Source organism: Crocuta crocuta, unplaced genomic scaffold (genome assembly GCF_008692635.1).
Source record: "Crocuta crocuta isolate KB4526 unplaced genomic scaffold, BGI_CrCroc_1.0 scaffold218, whole genome shotgun sequence".
Classification (NCBI taxonomy): domain Eukaryota; kingdom Metazoa; phylum Chordata; class Mammalia; order Carnivora; family Hyaenidae; genus Crocuta; species Crocuta crocuta.
Window position 1 is genome coordinate 531,353 of NW_027533170.1, and position 22,112 is coordinate 553,464.

A 22,112-nucleotide genomic window follows, 5' to 3' on the forward strand; every position below is an offset into this window, starting at 1 on the left:
CCCCCCAATCTCTCTCTCTGCCCCTTCCCCACTCATCCTGTCTCTGTTTCTCTCAAAATAAATAAATAAACTTTAAAAAATAATAGGATACAAGACAGTACAATACAACGTTTTGGACAAACTGGAGGCTGGTATTGCTCCACTGTCTAACTGCGGCACCTCCCAAGTGGCATAAGGTCAAGATGGCACAACATACCTGGTGCACCTAAACAATAACCTTCTGTTTGTTCATGTACAGAAAGCCCCTGCAGGAGCTCCTTGCTTGAAAACAGTTGGGAAGATAGATAATGGATGCTTCCTTTGGGAGAGGCAATCTTCTAGCAGTGTACTAATATGAAGTTTTACAAAATGAATGCATCAATGTATAATCACACATTAGCCAATGGAAAAAACTACATGAGAAAAGCCACACACAGACAAACAGTGAAAGTCACATGAAGTCCAATGTAAACATCCATACTGCTGGAAAAGCTGATTCAATTTGATTTCACTTTTAATGTCTGGAAAGTGTTCTCTTCTCCACCAGTTTCCTAGAGTCTGCAGAAAGGACTGCTCTGCTTAATGTAAATGTGCATGCAGGTAGCCCTGACAGTAGGAGCTTCATGAGCCACCCAGGCACCCCTAATCTTGGGATATTTTAATGAAAGAAATAACAGATGGCTGCAGTTTTATGTACACCATTGCTGCTGGCTATAACACTGTTTTCTTAAAAAAATAGATACTTGTATACTTGGATAAAGGTAAACAAACATTTAAACATAAAATAAAAGCAATGTTGATTTAAATCTATTTTTTGGTCACAAATAAAATGGACGAGTATCACAGGCAAGTGATAGCTCAGGCCACCCTCATGATTCCATCTGAGGATAGATGCTGCTACACAGTGGAAAGGCTCTGTGACTGTTAGATTAATAGTGTTGCCACAGACAACGTGGCGGACTCAGGAACAGAATGAAGCCAGGAGCAGGACAGTATAGGGAATCCCATTAGGCAAACTGTAAGAGAAAAGTGTAAAGAGGAGCACCTGCATGGCTCAGTCAGTTGAGCATCTGACTTCAGCTCACATTAAGATATCACAGCTCATGAGTCTGAGCCCCACGTCAGGCTCTGTGCTGATAGCTCAGAGCCTGGAGCCTGCTTCAGATTCTGTGTCTCCCTCTCTTCCAGCCCCTCCCCTGCCCATGCTCAGTTTCTCTCTCCCTCTCTCTCAAAAATGCAAGAACATTTAAAGAGAGAGAGAGAGGAAAATATACAGAATTGTAAAAGTTGTTCAGAAGTAAGTGGAAATGATAGAAAAACAAAGCACAGTACACTGAGAAAATGCAGTATGGTTCAAAGGAAATGTTTTGATGGGGTGTGAAATGCGTGCGTGTACATTTGTATCTATGTCTGGACATGGTATGTGTCTGCCTGTCGAGCATGTGTTTTCTGTAAATTATCTACCCTACTATCAAACACATAATGGGGATATGTAGCTATGGTGCTTTTGGAAATTAGTCTTAATGTTTAAGCATGTATTTTTGAAATTATTCTTTATGCCAACATGCTACCTAGAAATAAATTTCTTTCAAGATATATTTATAAAGAAAAAATAAGCTTTTTATTTCCTAGTATCTGCTGATATGTTCTCTTTTACTACTAGTATGAGAACACAGGTTCTTTACAAACATCTGGGACACATTTTTTTCCCTTCAATTTCTTCCATTTCTATTTAAAAAACAGACTGAACTGTAAGTATTATATTCCAGGTTTTCTTTTTTCAGGCTGGCAATTTCTTACAGTGGACATGAATATTTTTCAATTACACTGCATGTAATTTAAGTATGCATGCGCACACACACACAAGACCTAAGTCAATGCATTTTCAAAATCAAACTGAAAGAAGAAAGAAAAATGGGAATCTGTGTGGTTATGCAATTTGGAAGACAGGAAGTGGGTTGGAGCTACATCACACGAAAGCACTGGAGACGGTATTCTGGAAAGCATGAAGAACGGCCAAGATGCTGGACATACTGTAGAAATGAAGGTAGGAGATGGGAATGCCTGGGAATGGTAAAGGCAAGAAAAGACTGAGGCAAAGTAAAATGTCTCCTACAATTTTTAGGTTGATATATGCATTTCTCCCTCATTTCCTGCTTGACATTCTCAGTAACACCTACATAGCATTCCAAAGCTTTTTAGAGTGATCTTATTGGGGGAAACTTAAATGGGTCCTAAGTCTGGAATATAAGTTCAGAGGATGAAAGGAAGAAAAGAGATAAAGCAAGGAGTGGATATAACCTGGATACATATCTTCTACAGTGTTTCTTTTCCATTCTTTATTAAGATATCATTGACATGAAACATTGAATAGATTTAAGATGTACAATGGTAAGATTTCATAGATGTATATATTGAAAAACGTTACCATTACGTTAGTTAATACACCTTTATGTTCACATGAATACCATCCTGAACTGTAACTGTCATGGTGAGAACATTTCAGTTTGACTCCCACAGCAACTTCCTAGTATACCATATGGTACTGCTTAGTGCCATGCTGTACATTACATCTCTAAAACTTATTCATCTTATAAAAGAAAGCTTATACCCTTTGACCAAAATCTCTACATTTCCCATATCTCCCAGCTCCTGGTAACCATCAATCTACTGCTATTGTGAGTTCAAAGTTTTTAGATTCCACAGACTGGTGAGATCATCATACAGTATTTGTCTTTCCCTATCTGACTTGTTTTACTTAGCATAATGCCATGTTCTATCCATGCTGTTTGAACTGACAGGATTTCCTTCTTTTTTAATGGATGGATAACATTCCACTGTATGTATATACTGCTTTTTCTTTATCCATTTATCTACTGATGGACACTTAGGTTGTTTCTATGTCTTGGCTCTGGTCAATGCTGTATTAAAGGTGGGAATACCAATATCTCTTTGAGACTTTGATTTCATTTCCTTTGAAGATATGTATAGAAGTGGTATTGCTTTTCATATGTTGGTTCTATTTTCAATCTTTTGAGAAACCTCCATATTGTCTTCAATAGCAGCTGAGACAATTAATATTCCCACCAACCCCACCAGGGCTCCCTTTGATCCACATCCTCACCAGAATTTGTAATCTCTTGTCTATGAAAATAGCCATTCTACAAGGTGTGAGACAATATCTCACTGCGGTTTTGATGTTTCATAATGTTTAGTACACTCTGGTCTATATTAATCTGAACTGAATATAATAGAAAAAAAACGATTCTAAAATAGGGGGAATTATTTTAGTGCACTGTCACTGTTTCTAAATAAAGTGCTGTTCTGAGGCCAGTTAGGACATGGACTAGCACAAGACAAAATAACAAGTGTGACTCAGGTCAGTTGATATCCTTCAGTGCTGTAACCAGGGAGTAAACCCTCTCTTTCATATTTCTGTGTTCTTATGAAGACCAAAGCAAAAGATGCATGAATGCATGCACACTAGATTTGNTTACATTACAAAGCACAACTCTGCACAACTTTTGATTTGACAATTATTAATACTGTCTTAAGAGGTTTAAATAAAGTTTTCCCAATTTTTTAAATGTTTATTTACTTATTGAGAGACAGAGAGAGAGAGACAACACGAGCAGGGGAGGGGCAGAGAGAGGGAGAGAGAAAATCCAAAGCAGGCTCTGTACTGTCAGCACACAGTTCATTTTCCTACAAACAAAACTGGAAAGGATTCATCACCAGTAAATCTATACTAAAATCATATAATGATCTCAACAGCTTCAGTTAAAAAAATGTTAAAATTTAACAACCATTCATGATTTAATTAATCTTCTAGCACACCATTAGGAAACCTCCCTAATGTAGAGTAACTTCATACTAAATGGGAAATGTTGAAAGCTTTCTTCATGAGTTTAATAAGGAGACATCACTGTAATAAAGGTTCTAGCCAAATAAGTTACATGAATTTTTAAATTCTTAAATACAAGTCTCAAGTAGCAATCAGTAGAGGAAGTTGGAAAGACTTTATCTTCTCTGTAATAACAATAATTAGTAAAATCCAAGCTATTTATATCTACTTTGAAAGTTATATTATTAAAAAAAAAATCAAGCATGGTAAAGTATACCTTCAGATTCAATGATTTGTGGGGGAAAAGAAGATGATCAGCACTCACACACACAAAAAAAGTATTTATAAATAAGCAAGACCCCAGAAGCAATGTATTTATTTTTCTAAGAAGAATAACAGACAAAATTACATGAGATAGGGTTTATGTTATGGGGTTTATGAGTTGTTGGTACTGGAAAAGACAATAAGGAAGCTAATGGTACTAAGTTTTGATTTTTCTTTAAAATCGGATCTTTTATTGATTTCATACACAGAATCCAAATTAGTACTATCATTTTAATGAAGAGGCATGTTTCTTTTAGAAACATGGAGTATGAAGGAATTGTCTTACTTGACTCTCTTTTATCTATTCTCTTTTTAAAAGTGTTTTCAGTATTTATTTAATTTTGAGAGAGACAGATAGACAGACAGACACAAAGTATGAGCAAGGGAGGGGTAGAGAGAGAGGGAGACAGAACTTAAAGCAGGATCCAGGCTCTGAGCTGTCAGCACAGAGCCTGACACTGGGCTTAAACTCACAAACTCTAAGATCATGATCTGAGTCAAAGTCTGACGCTTAACCCACTGAGCTACCCAGGAACCCTTTTTATCTATTCTTGATGAAAGCCTAATTAGATGTGCAAACTTATATCAAGTGCAAGATGATAACCACTGGCCATGAGAAAATCTTTAATTATTAATGAATTATAAGAAATGTGTTGAATACATTTTAAGAAACATTTTAACAAGAAAAACCATTTAAATATTATAACCCAGAAGATGCTGATCCCAAAGATATCTACTTATCAGAAGTAAAAAGTTAAAGCTTGTTTTAAGTTTATTTATTTATTTATTTATTTGAGACAGACAGGCTCAATGCAACAAAGGGCTCGAACTCAACTGTGAGTATCATGATCCAAATGAAAATCAATAGTCAGATGCTTAAGTGACTAAGCCACCCAGCTGCGCCCCAGGAGTAAGAAGTTAATACAAATATGGACAGCCAGACCAGCTTTTTTCATGTATTTGCTTCCTCATTCTCTCTTCCTGTAAATACCCAGTCAGGGTTAAGGGATTGCAATGTAACATGATTATTTTACAATGTTGCTTCTTTCCAGGATTTTATAGGCTAATTTGGGGCCAAAGAAGTTTTTTGGTGGAACAGCAGCAAACTGAGTCTTTGGGACATCTCTCATGAGTGTATCTCTTCCACTTTTTCTCAAATCACCTGGAGTGACAAAAAGTATGGCCTAACATGGAAATATGACCTCATAAGTCAAAATCACTACATATGACAAGTAGAACTGTATAAAAGAGAAACAATAAAGTGGACATCGTGCACCATATACAATACAAACTTTTTAGAAAAGAATGTTCTAGAACTTTTAAGACAAATAATAAATATCCTAAATTGTATGAAGACATAGTAATATGCTTATGATATGCTATAAAAGTAATCTATGAAACCAAGATCCCATTCAGAAATAGTAACTGCAAAGGAGTCGGGGAAGTATGGTCTTCAGCTTTCCATTCTTCCCACACTCTAGGATGGGTCAGAGGTAATAGGATATATACATGGGGGTCATTTGTTATATTTACTTATAATAAAAATATCAGCTGAAGAGTGGATAAATAACTTGTGATGTAGTTATACACTAAAACAATATATAGTATAAACATAAATAAGTTTCACCATCACACATCAAAATGGATGAATCTCAGGGACAGAATAGTGAGAGAAAAAAGCAAGTTGGAAAATAAAGTATGATTCCATTTCTGTCAAGTTCAAAACCATGCAAAATCCAATAGTACTCTGTTCAGAGATACTACTACATGTGGTAAAGGCTTCAAAAAGTATTAGAAAATACACTTAGTGAATGTTTATCTCTGTGAGGAGAGATGGAAAACAGGATCTGAACAGACTTCCAGATGCCTTTAGGATTGGGGGAGTTTCTATTTTTTTCTAAGGCAGAAAGTGAATAAATAGGTGTGTGTATCAGTATTCTTTAGAGTTGAATAGAAATGTTATTCTGTTTATATTCAAGTTTTACTTCAAGTTTTATAAAAATGATTTTGACAAAGAGAAGCAAAAGGAAAAATTGAAGATAACCATGAGAAAATAATGAGTAATAATAAAATAATTATTAGAAATTATTATTATTATTTAAATCACTGGAAGAGAGAGGAAGCTCAGAGAAAGAATTCCACCCAGTAAATACAAGAAAAGGAGAGCTGAAGCATAAATAGATAAATAGGATCTCAGCAAGTGGAAGGGGAAGTTATACATCTGTAAAAGAGAATCGAGAATTGCTATCGGGGAATGGCAAGAAACTGGGGGCTTTCCTGTAGGATAGAAGGAGCTAAAGATGTGAGATGAGCCTGAAAATATAGATGGCAATGTGAAGGGATTTCAGTGTGCAGTGAATTTAATTTGTTTTTTTTTTTTTTTAATGTTTTATTTNAGAGAGAGGGAGTCACAGACTGAAACAGGCTCCAGGCTCTGAGCTGGCAGTCAGCACAGAGCAAAACGCGGGGCTCGAACCCACGAACCATGAGATCATGACCTAAGCGAAAGTCGGACGCTTAACCGACTAAGCCACCCAGGCGCCCCGACTTTGTTTTATAAGAAACATTAGAAGTCTGTTAAGAATTTTTTTAAGGCTTTTTTAAGGTGTAATAAGTTCCCTAATTCATTAACTTTGCAATGTAAAGGTTATCCCAGGTTAAGTTGATAAGCTCTAAAAAGAGGGTCTGATGTTAGAGAAACAGGCTTCTGCTGGCCATAAGAAAGTAAAAGGCTATGTTGTGAGAGGATCTAGATCTGATGGATGTGGGGGGGAGGGGGGGATGGGCATGGAGGAGGGCACTTGTGGGGATGAGCACTGGGTGTTATGTGGAAACTAATTTGACAATAAACTATTTGTAAAAAAAAAAACAAAAAACAAAAAACAAAACAAAACAAAAACAAGGCACATTTCCATACAGGCCATTTTGACTGGTGTGAGGTGACATCTCATTGTGGTTTTGATTTGCATTTCCCTGAGTGATGCTGAGTGTCTTTTCATGTGTCTATTGTCTGTCTGCATGTATTCTTTGGGAAAATGTCAATTCAGAACCTCTGCCCATTTTTAAATTGCATTATTTAACTTTTTGGTCTTGAGTTATATAAGTTCTTTATATAATTAGAATATTAACCCCCTATTAAAAATATTATTTGTAAACATCTTCTCTCATTCAGTAGATATATTACCTCACACCAGTCAGAATGGCTAGTATCAAAGGACAAGAAATTAAAAGTGTTAGTATGAACGTAGAGAAAAAGGGACTCTTGTGCACTGTTGGTGGGAATGTAAATTGGTACAGCCATTGTAGAAAAGAATATGAAGATTCCTCAAAAAATTAAAAATAGAAATAACATATGAAAAAAAAAAAGTATGTAACCTCTTGGAGGAGAGAGCAGCCTCTAGGTCACAATCAGCAAAAAACAAAACAAAACAAAACAAAACAAAACAGAAAAACAAAAAAACCAACCAAACAGACCCTCCAGCCCTATAACACAAGGAACTGAGTTCTGCTAACAATGTGCATCTTGCTGTAAAAGGACCTCTAGCTTCAAAAGAAATCACTGCCTGACAACTTGATTCAGCCTGGCTGAGACCCTGAGTGAGCACAGATCCAGCTAACTCATGCCCACTTTCCTTCAATGGCTCAATCACTCCTTGGCCCTATCACAGTACTAAAAATGCAATCCCAGATTATAAAGCATTTTTTAAAACATCTCAGCTTTTTCTCTTATAACAGAGGCAGGAAGGAAATAGTAAGGTCCCACTTGACTTATTACCATTTATTATTTTCAAGACTATTTGGGAAAAAATAGTAAGCCATATGATTGCCATAAATATCTTGTTTTCTTTTTTTTCTGTACTCCAAATATTCAAATCCAATTTCTAAATATGGAGTGAACTCCCCTATGCAAGCATCTTCTTTCCAAAACTATGGATGGTCACCAAATGAGTCATCTCTGTTATAGGGCAGCTCCGTCAGTTAGGATCTTTCAGCCACAAGGAAAAGAATACTTAACTAGGGTAGTTTAAGCAAAAATGATGTTCTCCTGTTCCATATAAAAAAGAAGCTGGCAACAGTCTGGTTTAGCAGTTGAACAAGTAGAACCTTGATTCTTCCCAATTTCTATCCCACCATTATCAGATTATCAGGTCTTGGTGATGGTTTTTCTTAGCACAGGATGGCTGTTGGTAGTATTGATGGTCATATTCTTAATAGCACTCTAGGAAGGCAGGAAGTGGATATTGTCATGAACGGCCTTTACCTTATGATCTCCTTTTTTTTAAATTCATAAGTTGAGCTTGATGAAAAAGCATTCCAGCAAGACTCCCTCTTAGCCTCTGCCATTAATGGTGCCAAGAGAGACCAAGATTGCTATGGGTGGCAGAGACCAATACAACACATTCCCCAGTAAGGGGCATATTGCCAACCAAATACACTAAGATGTCACTTAACATGGAAAGAAGGAGAAAAGGCTATTGGATGGACTAGAAACAATGACTATCTTAACAGGGATCTCTCCTTGATGCTGTGCAAGCTGAGGATGTTTTGGTGACCCTTTGTCTTATACTACAACTTGGGACAAATTCCATAACTTCCTATGGTGTGGATTAAGGAATAACTTTACTGGGAAAGGGGAAATTTATAAAATTTAAAAATTCCCTGAAGAATAAGAGAAGAGAAGACAATTATTCTCCATTGTTCAATTATTCTACAAAGCAATGTGCTGGGGCCTGAGAGCTTTTCTGGAACAAAGTTTAGGTTTATATTTAACTGAAGGGACCCAGCTCCCACATTACTTCTAATGCTTACATGTATCCATCAAAGGATGCATAGACTGCATGAACACCAGGATTTGGGTGCTTACTTTTTCTAGGAGCTCTGGGCAATGACTACTGCCCAGCACTTGAGGACAGTGTGTTCTATAAAAAGTTGCAATCTCCTTGCAAAAAAGAGAAGATCTCTACTCCTATGGAAACTTTAACTTGGTGCAGCCCTTCCACTAGAAACAGATGGGTGGACCTGTTCAAGCTGGCTCATTTCCCAGGCAATCCAAAATGAAAACACATAATCATTTTCAAAAAACTCTTCCCCATGGTCTCATCAAATATAAATTTTTCCATCATGAAAAGTGGCCTGTCCACATGATGAATGGGAAGAGAATGATGTTATCTGTCATTCCTTCATCCTAATCTCCTATTCTTTCTTTGACTTTGGTGTCCAATTGAGATTTATCATTCTTCTTGGGGGTGACTCCAGTTGGTCATTTTTTGTTTTGTTTTAGTGTTGCTAATAAGCTCTGTGGTGACAGAAGACTTGAATTTTGTCATCACCGCTGACCTCCAAAAACAAGGGAGGATGAGCAGAGAACCATCCAATGCAAAACAAGTGTCTCTCTGAGCCCTTTCAGATATAATCTACCCTTTTCCCATTAAAATCACAGTAATAGCTGGACAAAGATTTACTGTTCTTGTCCCTTACTAACAGATTTCAAAGTTCAGGAGCCCTGAAAAGACGTAATTTTAGCTGCACTCACAATGGACCCTCCCTTCAATACATCAATCAGCAGAAATGATTGATTTGAATCACCTCCAAGTTTCAGCTTTTGATAACCACAGAAACCACTGCTGCAGATACATGAAATCATTCTCTAAAGTCACAACTAGCACTGGTGGTGTCAAACACTGATAATACTGCCGTCAGTGTAGATGAGTGCAATGACCATCACCTCTACCTTCCAAAGCAATTAAACGTGCTGATGGTGATCCCAGCCATGAAATGTTAAGGACCACACTGCAGCTAGAAATGTGAAGGTTCAGGTGCTGATTTCTAAACAAAAGCCAATGGCTCCCTTTGATGCTGAATCAAGTTCTACAAATTCATTGGTGCCTTAAGTCCTAAGGCTTTTTATTTCTTACTTTATTCCCCCTACAACTCCACAACTTTAAGATTTTTTTTCATATTAAGCAAAGTAGTTTGAGTGAAATACCCTTTATTGTAATTGTAATATTTTCTGTAGATCAATGACATACATTTTAATTAGCATTCCTTATAATCTTTAATAAAAGTCTCCTCACTCTACTACATAAATAGACCAATGCCTGTCTTAAAGCACTAGACTACCAGACGTGTCAGAATGCTGGGATACAGACGGCACAGGCTAAAGCTAGTGACCCCTTTCTCTCAACTCCCAACATAAAAAGCTAAAATATTTATCCCTTTCCAATATTTGTTATTTTTCATTTGTTCCCCTATGTTGATTGTCAGCAAAGCCCCTGAAAAGTAAATAAGCCCAAGTGACTATTTCTAAGAACATCAATAAGAGTTGCTTTCATACTCTCCCAAATGTATTTCTTCATTGCTTATAAGATTTTAAAGAATGCATCCTGTTTTTACACTTTTAAAAAAATATAAAAAATAAACAAAAATACAAAGAATAGCTAGAAATAAAGAGGAAAGGAAACTTCAGAAGACAGGCAAACGAGTGACAGCTACTGAGTGAACAGAAAGGAAGCTGGAAGCTGGGATTGAACATGGAGATTCCTAAGAGATCAGGACAGGAGTCGCTATCCATCAACAGAAATGAGCCTGCCCTGCAGGTTTACCACATCTCCTTTCCCACACACCTGACTTCTCTCCTTACTAATGCTCTTCTCCGACCAAAGTTCCTGCATGCTGCATCTGGAAAGGACTCTTTCCCTCTTTCCTCTTTAAACAAAAGACATGTGAACTCTGAAACTATATTTATGATAAAGAGGTTGTAGTATTCCCACTTCATATGAGATTGTCCTTTGATGTTACCTTATAGAACATTTTCAAGGAGGAAAAAAAGTCAAACTGACCTGAGTTTTCTGCCCTCTAATAAAAGGCAATTTGTAAAACATTAAGAATGAAAAGGATAACAAGGCTCTGCCCAACAAATGTAAATTGGAAGAAATTCACCACATGCTGGAGGTAAAAGAAATGTTAACACTTTAAGTATATTGTGCTCATATGTCCAAGTCTCTACCCTTCCTCCTAACCACATCATTTGCATGGGATTTGGCTGTTCTTTCTCCCAGTAAAGAAACCACAGATATTTTACCACCCCTTATTTCTGGGTTTGCCACATGATCTGCTGTAGTTAATGGGATACGAACAGGAAAAAAAAAAAAAAAGTTTGTGCTATTGTGCCTGCTGGGTTTCACATGTGCCATAGCATGAGAATATGCCTAGACTGCCTGAGGAGAAGGATCCAAGACTTGGGCAACTGAGCCACTCACAGACAGCCCTAGCCTAGGTCAGCAGACGCTCAGATGCCCTGCAGATCTGTGGGCCAAGTAAATGCATATTGCTCTATGTTACTGAGATTATACGGTTGATTGTAAATGAGCTGATACCACACAGCAATTTCAACTTCTTTCATTTCCAGAGAACAAAGTTAGACCCCAGGAGTGGAACAGATCATGCTGGTGGCAATGCTGGAAATGAGGCCCTGAGACAGAACTGTGAAGGCTTGAGTTATGACTCTACACTGAGATACTCACCATCCTCATGGGCATTGGGAAGCCAGTTAATTTCTCTGAACCTCAGTGTTTCACTTGTAAATGGAGGTAATATACACCCTGAACAAGTAACTAGAAACTATCTGGCCAAAACAAGGCAATCAATGTGAAAACACTTCGTATAAAAGGGAGAAAGAAGCTAAACATGTTAGCTTAGTGTAGGCCAGTATGTGGTTAAACATTTACTTACATGATGTCATTTTATCTCATTTAATTATCATGAGAAGATTTAATTGATGAGCAAACTGAGGCCTCAGGAAACCTAAGTACCTTACCTAAAGACACTAACCCCACAGCACTTGACATGTTTTTATTAATCGGTAGGTAGGCAGCCTACTGACTGTAGCTCAGGAGAATCGTTAACCATTGTGGAATAAATAAATATCTGCCCTTGGTCCCCCAGAAACACGCTACAAAGTTATTCAAATTAGAATGACAGCTTTTACATCTTTGATCTGAAGATTATATTAGCAACATTTTTGTTTTTACATGATGTAGAAACCTGTCACCTGCCATTAATGGTCACCTCGGTTGCTAATGACAACATTCCACCTGCTCTGGAAAATGATTACCTTTCTCTGTGAGGGGATCCCAGAGGCATAAAGTACATCTCAAATATGACACATGACCTATATTTCTATTCAAACTACACCAAGCATATCTTCCAAACTCATTAAAAATACGTGTTTTTAGGTTTAACTTCTCTGGATGAAAAAGGACTGTCTTAGAGGTGTCCCTTGATACTTTTCTAAATTAAACACATCAAGAAATGCCTCTGCAAATTTGGGGGTGGGGGAACATGATAAGAGGCACAACTATTTCATTTGCACCAACAAATACTAGTTGAGAAAATATGAGGTCAGGCCCTTAAATTACTGGGAATGCTCATTAGCAGCACAGCATCTTGACTTGAATGGGATTAAGAGAACCCACAAAAAGAATGAATATTGTATAAACCCACAAAAAGAATGAATATTGTATAAGGGCAAATAAACACTCTGATCTTTTCTTAGCTTCAAGAGTATGGACTTAAAACTTCTTTCCTAGCTTCCTAATTGCATGATGGGTTGACATATAAGAACAACTTTCTCTGAGATAAAATCTCACACAATTTCTAAGGGTCTTCAGGCATTTTGGTTAATCCAGATTAAATTAAGTCCATCAGAAGGATTAAAGGAATATACTTTTACTTCACCTTAAAATCTCTTTCCCAATAAGATGTATTTGACATAAATTCTACTAGTAGGTCTTAAAACCTGCAATATCCTGAAGAAAATGAGAAGTGAAGCTGAAGGAAGATAATGGAATCCTGCCGAAATGTGAGATGACTTTTCTCATGGCTAACTTTCATTCTAATTATTTTCAAAGCACTTACAAATTTCAGGTCACAAAGGAAGGGTCAAAGGGTGACGGCTTTCTCTTCAACTTCCTAAAAAGCATTGTAGGTCCATGTGTCTTTATTTTTGAAGAGAAATATACTTTTTAAATTGTATTATTTACTGCTTTAAAGTTTATTTTGGAAGAGAAAGGTGTGTAAGCACAAGCAAAAGAGGGATAGAGAGAGAATCTCAACCAGGCTCAGCATTGTCAGCATGGACCCCAATGTGGGGCTTGATCCCATGAACCATGAGATCATGACCTGAGCCCAGACCAAGGGTCGGACACTTAAGTGACCAGGTGCCCTTTAAATTTTATTATTTTTAAGTAATCTCTACACTTGGGGCTAGAACTCACAACCCCAAGATCAACTGTTGCATGCTCTACCAACTAAGCCAGCCAGACTCCCCTTGAATAAGAATCTTGAAGTCATAATTTCTAAACAAAAATTAAGTGTGGACAAGAACTGTGCAAATGTTTCATATTCCTTTCCTTTCTAAAGTAGCTCTAAATTGTATTGGGGCTAGATGCACACATTTGGAAAGAATTTCTTAGGTAACTTGTTTAATTGTGATAGTTAACTGGTTTAACAGTAAACAACTAGTTTAATGGTAAATTAAATTGTGTGTGTGCATGTATGTGTGTGTGTATAAACTGACAGAGCAGTGTTCCAGTTCACATAGAGAATTTTAACTAGAAAAGTCCTCTTTAAGAGACAAAATATACAGTATTTTCAGTAGGAAAATATAAATGTATACTTTGAAAATTACAAACTGGAAACGTTACTACAATGAAGTCAGGAGGCCAGCAGGGGGAGCTCTCATGCTCTACTACTTGTCATCAATTGCAGACCCAACAGGAAGAGATGGCCTTGCAAGCAGATACTACTTCCTCAGCAGGAGAAAGAAAGGCTTTCCTCCCCCGCTAGCAACAGCCCAGCCAAAAGAAGACAGTCACAGCTGAGCCAAGGAAAAGTCACTATCCTTCCAACTCCCAGTTTACTCCAACAGACTTTGTAACAGTCTTCCCAACTTTCCCCTTTTCCTCCTTTGTTCAGCTGATTTGTGTATGAGTTTTGCTGTAGCTTGCTCGTCCTGATTCTGATTCTCTCCTGTTCCCACATAAACCCACTTTTTTGCTGGTTAAACAACTGGCAGGTTAACAACACCATGGAAGACAACTGTGGTTTTGTGGTAGAATCCTATCTACATTTTGTAAACTCTGTGCAGTGCTTGCTGACATCCTGTCTGTGTTTCAAACAATGCCTCAGGATGTGCTAGATTCATATTACGTTTTATGTTCACCAATACAAAAGTGCTCTTGAAAAACCAGTATTTTAGCATTTAGCATTGCTGAGGTATCATTGACAAATAAAATTGTAAGGTATTTCAAGTGTCCAACGTGATGATTTGATAAAAAATATTTCTCTTAAATATAAGTCATCTATAGGAAGGAGAATGAGGTTTGTGTTTGCTATGTGTACTCTCTACCCAAACCCATCTCCCTTTTATTTGGGGTTAATGAACATAAGCAAGTAAAGCCGGGGATTTCCTATCTTTTAGGTGTGTAAATGCTTAAAGATAAAAAAGGATGGCATCTACACTAAAACATCTGCTGATGTAAAGTGAACAAACCTTTTAGAATCTCTACAGGTAAGAAAGTAAGTTCTATTCAAGCCCAAGTTTGGACAGCTGCCCAGGAAACATGCTCTTCACAAGAAAGTTTTGCAGAGAATGAACAGTTTTCACAGACTTATATACTTTTTATATCTTGTCAAAGCTCAAAACATTATAGATTAGCATATAGGCAGGAATCACAAGTTTTAATGTCAAGGAGTGCAGGGAGGAGAAGCACTGACAGATACTGAAGGACAATACAGTTTTCCTTTTGGCTCCACATGTACAAAGCAGGTGCACAACATATGCTTGCTGGGTCTTAGGTCAAGCTTTTCGTTGTACATAAGTTTATGTACAGTCATGCCAACTTAGAACAATATCTAAAGAAAACACTATAAATAAAGCACTTCCTTTTCCTATTCTATGTCTTGGTTGTGTCTTTTGGCTCAACACCCACCAAGAGATGAACCCAGTTTCAGGTAACACTGGGTCCTGGTCTACCCACAGTAGGCTGAATAAATGAAATCCCTGAGAGTTTGAGGATGGTTATGATGCACCCGGAGATCATTGAATCTGTATCTAGCTGCCTTTTCTTAAAGAACAATAATTCAATGGAATAAATTTGAGGATCTAATTGGCTCTATTAAGTGACCCATGGCTCTGGCAGCATCCCATCTAGCAAACAGGGAGGAGCATACAACATGGAAGGGTTTTATAAGAAGGAGCGTGAAGTGAGGAAGTTATTAGCAAAGAAGAAAAGGCCTGTCCCAGGCAAAGTCATCTTCCCTTGTGGATAGTTTCTTATTAGCTGTATCACCTCACCTGCCTTTGAAGGATGAAGGGGGATGAAGAGGCCCCATATGACAGGTTACCTTACTGGTGCTGATCACAAAATTCCTGACTGACCAGTTAAAACTACCTTTCTGGAGGATGCCGGAACTGCAGGTAGATGAGTTATTCCACCTTGGTTTGGGAACTTGGCCTATGTGGTACCATTTGGGGACTGTGGTTTTGTTTTTCTTTTTTTGTTGATGTTGTTTCTTTATTTTGAAAGAGATGGGGGTGGGGGAAGGGCAGAGAAAGAGGAAGACAGAATCTGAGGCAGGGTCCAGGCTCTGAGCTATCAGCACAGAGGCTTGTGGGGCTTGAACCCACAAGCCATGAGGTCATGACCTGAGCCGAAGTAGGGACACTCAACCAACTGATCCACCCAGGTGCCCCTCTTTTTTTTTAATGTTTATTTTGGAGAAAGAGAGAGAGACAGAGCGTGAGTGGGGGAAAGGAAGAGAGAGAGAGGGACACAGGATCGTATGCAGGCTCCAGGCTGTCAAGCAGAGCCTGACACAGGGCTCGAACTCCCTGACCACGAGATCATGACCTGAGCTGAAGTTGGATGCTTAAGCAACTGAGCCACCCAGGCTCCTATCTGCTTTCCTTTTTAAGGCTTTCAAAGGCAAGTGCAGAAGGATCCAGTATTCTAAGAAGCCACTCTTCCCAGTGCCATCACAAGACTGAGACCTACTTGTGTGAGTCACCAAGGTGGGAAGACACACACGGGCTCATCTGTCAGCCTGAGTCCCTCCAGAAGTAGTTCTCAGACATGGGAGGTCAAAGAGAATAAAAAGGAGCCAAAAGGAGGGAGAAAGTGAAAGCTTCACAGTTCTCAAGGTTGTGGGCAAAGGGTCTGGAGTTGCCTGAGCCCCCACCTTGGGATGGGGTGGAGGGATCATTTAATGAGAAAAGAAGACCCAGGCAGAATCCCTCAAACATTAAAGGAGGAATTTGCATTTTGAAGTGATAGGCAGGGCAGAAGCTCAGAGCTGGAATGTCCGGAAGCACTACTTTGCAGGTCTATGTTATGCCTCCCTGGAGTGTGATGCACAGGCACAAATGTGCCTGACAACCAGGAATGCGTCGGTTACTTATGCTAATTCTGGGCAAGCTCCGGAGCTCACTGCCCCAGAGAAGCTCTGAACAAACACGGTTGGTTGCCTCTCATAAAGCACAGCTGTGTAAAATAACCTGCAGAACCTGAGGAAAGTTTGAGGAACTAAAAGGAAACAACTTTATGTTTTCCAATTTGTACTTTGCAAATAGCGCTTTTGTATCAAAAAAAAAAAAGGCACTAAGTGAATTTTAAGTAATGCTAGTAAAATGAAACCTGGGTTTCTCTCTAAATATCAATCTACTTTTTTTCTATTATAGAAAAATGTTTAAGGCAGAATATCTAATAAATGGTCAAAGAATCAGACAAGTCAGAGCCACTACCTCACATTAGAAGGGGTATTTGAAATTTGGACTTAGTGAAAGTTATAAATACATACTGATGTTGCAAAAAAAATGGGAGCAGGGAAATTTAAAAGAAAAACTGCATAGGCTAGCAAGACCTCATTGAAGACTATTGCATTAGGAAATCAAGACCATTGCAGCCACGGAGGGATACTGAACTGTGTTGAAATCAAAGGCAGGTAGATAGCATCAGACTAACTTGGTCAGAAGGCAGAACTTGGTTTGAGGAGGATTTGGAGGTATATTCCCCTCCCAGAGGAAGGGCACCATCATGGGGAAATGGGAACTCAAGACTTGCAGTACCCTATTCTGTTATGCCGGGAAAGAAGAAAGCAGCTTTTGTCTCTGTCTGCGCCTGGGCTCTTTGGAAACTGGTATGCTGGTGAAGGTTTAACACATTTTTTCTTCAGGAGGCAACAGAATGTTATTGTGTAGCATTTGTTAAATGCTCCCACTATGGCTGACTCCCAGCCAGTTATGTGATGACACTGAAATGTTAATTTGGGAAGAAACACAATCAAGTCTTCGGAAGTGGAGCCAGCCAGCTCAAGTAGACCACCACAGCCTTGTAGCCAAGCAGGCTGGCAAGGAGAGAGTGTCACGGACATCCAGAAATAGTAACAAAATACCCTACTGATCCAACTTTTAATTAATGAGACTTTAGATAGATGCACAAAGTTTGGGATATGAACAGCTTAAGAATTATGACACAGGGTGCAAGGGGGGCTCACTCGGTTAAGCGTCTGACATCAACTCAGGTCATGATCTCGCGGATCCTGAATTGGTGTCCCACATCGGGCTCTCTCTCAGCACAGACCCTGATTTGGATCCTGCCTCCCTCTCTCTCTCTGCCCCTCCCCCACCTGGCACATGCTCTCTCTCTCTCTCTCTCTCAAAAATAAACACTTTTAAAAAATGAAAAAAAATATTATAACACAAACTTACTAACTTATAATACCTTATCACTTACAGTTGACTTAATTCCCATTACTTAATTCAGATGATGAAACCAAAGGTCTCAGCTTCACATAACTAGTCAATGGCCATGCTGAGAATGGACCAGAGGACTGCTTCCTCAACCCTCTCTTTTGCACAACGTCAACTCTGAACAACATTCACAAATCCTTTTCTCAAGATCCACATCCTCAAAAATATCCTTTACCATCTTACCTAAGAGCCCACAATTCTTACAGGGTGATCCCTCCTTTAGAGGTAAACACAATTCAGGATATTGAAGATAAAATGAAAATTTGTCTGTGAGGGACATCACCCTTCCATCACCATCCCTGCCACATTAGTGAGAGATGTTCTGATATGACTTCATGGGACAAGAAAGGAGTCTTTTTTTTTTCTTGAAAAGAGAAACATAAAGGGGATTTCAATAGTGATGCCCTATGTGACAGGTGGGAAAGCAAATCTAAGTGTAAAGGGGGAAGAGTGGCAAAAGTAAAGGACCTCCTAGCAGTAAGCATCTGACTGATTCATCTAGCCATTCCATCAGCCTGTGACTGCACTCATGGCAGGTGCTGGGTACTAGTTTGAAGAAAGGAGAGAGAATTGGAAGGAAAAATGAATGGCAGGAAGGGTAGAAAGACAGATGGACAAAAGAGAAGGAGAACGTAGAAGAGGGTTCAAGGGACCCTGGTGGGTTGCACTCTTAAAAATAAGAAGAATGGGGCATGTGGGTGGTTCAGTCAGTTAAGCATTCCACTTCGACTCAGGTCATGATCTCACAGCTTGTGAGTTCAAGCTCCGCGTTGGGCTCCGTGCTGACAGCTCAGAGACTGAAAGCCAGCTTCAGAGTCTATGTTTCCCTCTCTCTCCGCCTCTTCCCCACTCATGCTCTCTCTCTCCTTCAAAAAAATAAATATTTTTTAAAAATACAGAAAATGTCTGAAAACGGAGCTCTTTTAGAGCTGGGAAATATGGCCTTACTTTGACATTTACTTAAGTGCTGGCTTCTGCAGGCCCCTAACGTGAAATGAGTTTTATCTGTAACCTTCACTGTGCCCATCTTGCCACAACATAGAATTCTCCTGGTCACAAAGGGGATTCTACTGCCCAGTCTTTGTATTTTTACATTTAACAATAATTACAATGAAACCAACAAACTATGTACTTACTTAGATTCTGAAATTGCATGGACAAGATATGTAACTTCTATGAAAAAGAATGGTGATTGTTTTATTCAACGTACATGGCAATAAGGAGTGAAATAAAAGGGCTAGAAAATGCTCCCTTTTCATTCAACTAGGTAAATGGACTCTCCACTTGGAAGATGATGTGCTCTTTGGAAAAAATGTTATAGATTAACAGTAGCTTTTGGGATGCAACAACTGATAAAGGCTTCTTCTGTTTTCTTTATAAAGTACTACTCCATGAAGGAGGTTATCATCTCCCTACAAGGTTCTTTTCCGGACTGGTTTATTTTTTTTACATCTGTGTAATTTTCATTTGTTATTCACACAGTAATGCTCTCTGAAGTAGAGGAGACAAGATTGTTAATTTTTAATTGTCATAGTTTTACTTTAAACTTAGTGACTACCAAGGAATAAACATTACTGTATTCTCCAGGAGAGAACGTAAGGCCTTCCAAATTCTCTGTACCACTGCACGCTATTAATTGCTAAGTTTTCCACTACCCTCAATAAACAAATTGTGCTCTATTACCACCACCATGGTAAGGATCAGCTGCTCCTAGAGCTGGGAAAACTGACTTTCATAAGCAAAAGCTGACTTTTATTGTATGAGGTGCAAGATGTCATTTGTTCCTTAGTTTAAAATTAGTGAAAAGTCTTTTTCATGTGTTTTTCCCCTCTCTTTATCTCTCCCTATCTGTCTGAAGAAAAATGTTTATTGTCGGTAGGTGCTAAGTGCCTCAGAAAAACAGAATCCCTTGCCAGAATGGGCTTCTGCTGGATAAAGAGAGATGATGGACTAAAGTCATTTTGCAGAAGTGAGGTTTCCAAAATAAACCAGAGGAAGATATCTGAGATCTACTGAATGAGCTGCTGTGAAGATAAGGCCACACTCTTGTGCCCTCAAAGAATGAGACCTGGGAGAAGCAGTCAGGGGCAACAGGATTTAATGAATTCAATCAGCTCCTACTTTAGAAGGTTCAAATGCACAGAAAGGGCACGAAAATGGATTTGTTGCATTAAAATTTAACTTAATAAATGTTGGGAGCTTTTGCTGCTTACAGAGACAAACTTGTTTCAACGTTCATGTGCATGAGAGGTGATAATCAGAACAGCACTCATCCATCAGGAAGGACACAAGTGACAACAGCAATTCAGGATCCTCCAGGTGTTTGGCCATACCAGGCTTAACCCTTTAGGTGCTGAATCATGGAGACTACCAGGAGCATGCCTGGTAGAAAACGTTAATGAGTGAGGCGCCTGGGTGGCTCAGGCCGTTAAGCATCCGAGACTTCAACTCAGGTCATGATCTCGCAGTCCGTAATTTGAAGCCCTGCGTCGGGCTCTGTGCTGACAGCTCAGAGCCTGGAGCCTGCTTCAGATTCTGTGTCTCCCTCTCTCTCTGCCCCTCCCCTGCTCATGCTCAGGGGTGTGTGCACTCTCTTTCTCTCTCAAAAATAAATATTAAAATTTTTTTTTAAAAAAAGAAGAAGTTAATGAGTATCTACCAATTTCAGAATTTTATTATCAGTGCCTTCTAAGTGAACCTAAGTCCTGGACCATATTTAATTCTGTGCACACTTGGTCTAACAGATACTCTTCAGGTTTTGCCCGATGCCTGTTCCTTCCTATTCTCCTAATCCTGATACATTTTCAACCAGGCAATATTTCATCCTGCCATTCAATCACAATTTGTAAAATTTATTTTTAAAGTTTTTTTTTCTAATTATTTTGAAAGGGAGAGAAAGCACGAGAGTGGAACAGGCAGAGAGAGAGAGAGGAAGAGAGAGAGAATCCCAAGCAGGCTCCACCAGTGCAGAGCCTGATGCAGAGCTCGAACTCATAAACTCAGAGATCACGACCTGAGCCAAAATCAAGAGTCAGATGGTTAACCAACTGAGAAACCCAGTTTTCAAATTTTCCTCCCAGTTTTCACATCAGTCCATTCTACTTTCTTCAAATGGCAATTATTAAGCTCATAGGAAATGTGTCATCATTTAACTCATGAAACAAAAATTTACTGTCTTACCCAGAAATATATGTAATAGTCACAAAAAAAATCAACATCTGAATATCATACCCCCTTCTCTTCCTACCATCAACTTCATCTTAACTCATAGAAGATTTTGCTGTTTCCCCCTCATCTGCTTAATATGCAAATAAAACAATAGGGGTAGTACTGGCAGACAGGGAAGAGAACCAAAATGTGAGTAGTTATGTGGGTCGTAATTCCTATTACACACATAGAGCTTTAATGGGATTGTCTCACCTGACTGAAAGAGTGACACTCAAAGAAGTCTTGAACGTAACAGGTGCGGACTGTGGATTTGTGAAGACTTGAAGATGTTCTGTCTAGGAAGGCTCCTCATTAGATATGTTGGCCCAGTCGTCAGTGGGGAATGACAGTAGGTAGTTCGGCCTGGGAATAGCCAAATATCAGAGTTGGAAGGTAATCTTAAACAAACCAAATTCCTCTAGGCTAGCAAACATACATTGCACACATTCTACTGATGGTGCTATCTTTTTCCTTTTTTAACTGAGTCCTCTAGTATGGTAGAGTCAGTGCAAAGCTAGAGAGGGGAAATATGATTAAATTCATTCAGTAAACGTTTTCAATACCTAAACATGCTGATGGATAACTCACTCAGAGCCCTTCTGAGAAGCAGGTAAGGCACAAGAGCATCAGGAACTGACCAGCCATCAGGAAGGCTAGATAGGCAAAAAGGATTATAATATGGTAATGACAAAGTGCAATGATTAAGGTGGAAAGTTTTGGGTATTAGCTACAAAAGCAACCCAGGGTGACACCCCATGCCAGGGCAGGAGATAACTGTGGAAGGCTTTTTGAAGGTATAGAGGCTGAACTGGGTTAATACCAGTGAGGCTCTCAAAGCAAAGAGGGAAAGGATGTCCCATGCAGTGACTACTGAAGGTAGTTATAAAGGAAATAGACTGTAAAGGTATAACAGGACAAAGAAATCTGACTGGTTTAATAATGACTGGG

General features: G+C 38.8%; 1 long non-coding RNA gene across 1 annotated transcript in view; it reads right to left on the reverse strand.

The window, feature by feature from the left end:
- LOC144216908 (uncharacterized) overlaps window positions 1-22,112 on the reverse strand; it is a 62,588-nt gene that overhangs the window by 10,234 nt on the left and 30,242 nt on the right. The window contains exon 2 of the long non-coding RNA XR_013330789.1: window positions 21,378-21,527. This is a non-coding gene — a long non-coding RNA (uncharacterized LOC144216908). The remainder of the gene's footprint in view (window positions 1-21,377; window positions 21,528-22,112) is intronic.